Here is a 1,550-nt window from a genome sequence, read left to right on the forward strand (position 1 = left end):
AATCAACACTGAGATTTATATGTCTTATGGTTTATTAATCACTTTGCACATTTTTATCTTATTCTCACAACTCTGTGAGGTGGAACATGCTGGTAATTATTATCTTCATTTTATGCATGAGGAAACCGAGGCATAGAATGGTTAAATGATTTATCTAAGGTCACAAAGCTAATTAGTGGCAAAAATGGGACAACACACATTTAAAATCTAAAAGCCTCTGATCCTGCAAGTACATGCTAGTAGCAAAAGCCCACATAAAGGTGCCTGGAAAACAGACACCACCAAATCCACTCCTAGCTATATTTGCTAAGTGGACTATGCCCTGAGAATTTTAATTCTCACATAGGGCTCCAAGAAGCTGCAGCAGGCACAGCAGCCACACCCCAATAAAACGTCTGGGCAGAGAGGCTAAACCAGACTGAGGGTGACCAACAGGCCTCAGACCCATCAGTGAGTTAGGGGAATGGCTACTCCAGGCACGTGAAGACTTCCCCCAGCAGAATGGGCAGATGAGAACATTTTATTCCAATAGCCATGAAGGCAGCTGGAGCAAGCATTGTGGAGTGCTTAGTTTGGTCAGGCATAGAAGACACCAAGGTCATCCACTGCATCATTGGCTGTCTGCAGTCATCCTGACTTGTCCTGCCACTGGACTTGGATGACTAAAAGAGAGAGTGAAGCTGACAACTCTGCCCAGCTCTGCCTCACTTAAATACAACTCATGAGCAAGTCAAGAGGTCGGTCACCTGTGGTATCATTTGTCCTCTTCTAAGACAGAAGACAACTAACACTTGAGAGCTATACTCTTACTAAGCAGCAGCCTTATCTGGGACATGTTTCTCACCCATCCCTGCATACAGAAAAGAAGAAGACTGCCCTCTGCCATCTTATACAAGACCAGCCTCTGACCTATAAATCAGGGGATCAAGCTCCTCAAAAGTCCCTTTAATATGGTCAGCCTCTTAGTGGAAAGTCCATATTCTTCCTGAGATGGATGCCTGTAGATTTTTTTTCTTAAAATGAGTTTTATTGGTGCCTTTTGTTTTTAACTAAGAGTGATTTTTGGATAACCCCTACCTTCTATTGCAAAAAAGAAAAAGATAAAAATAATTTGAAGGTGCTCGCTTCGGCAGGACATATACTAAAATTGGAACGATACAGAGAAGATTAGCATGGCCCCTGCGCAAGGATGATACGCAAATTCGTGAAGCGTTCCATATTTTTGGGCAGCTAGGTGGCGCAGTGAACAGAGCACTGGCCCTGGAGTCAGGAGGACCTGAGTTCAAATTTGACCTCAGACACTTAACACAAAAACTAGCTGTGTGACCTTGGGCAAGTCACAACCCCAATTGCCCTCCAAAAAGCAAAAAAAAAAAAAAATTTGAAGATTCCATATGAAAATACATGTGACACTCTGTCCCCATAGTTCCTCACCACTCTACTGAAGGGAGATCAGTCTATTTCTTCAGCTGTTTCCTAGGACCAAGACAAATTATGCTAATTGCCTAAAAGTCTAAAAGACATTTATGGTTCTTATCATTTATACTCTT

The 1,550-nt window shown here is 42.4% G+C and overlaps 1 non-coding gene across 1 annotated transcript; it reads left to right on the forward strand.

The window, feature by feature from the left end:
- Positions 1-1,117: 1,117 nt before the first annotated feature.
- On the forward strand, positions 1,118-1,224 carry LOC138147756 (U6 spliceosomal RNA). The gene has a single exon (XR_011164883.1). It is a non-coding gene; the product is annotated as a U6 spliceosomal RNA (small nuclear RNA).
- The last annotated feature ends 326 nt before the right edge of the window (positions 1,225-1,550 follow it).

This window comes from Petaurus breviceps, unplaced genomic scaffold, assembly GCF_028583685.1.
Source record: "Petaurus breviceps papuanus isolate PSGF00001 unplaced genomic scaffold, PetGlider_PUasm1.0 90804, whole genome shotgun sequence".
NCBI classification, from domain to species: domain Eukaryota; kingdom Metazoa; phylum Chordata; class Mammalia; order Diprotodontia; family Petauridae; genus Petaurus; species Petaurus breviceps.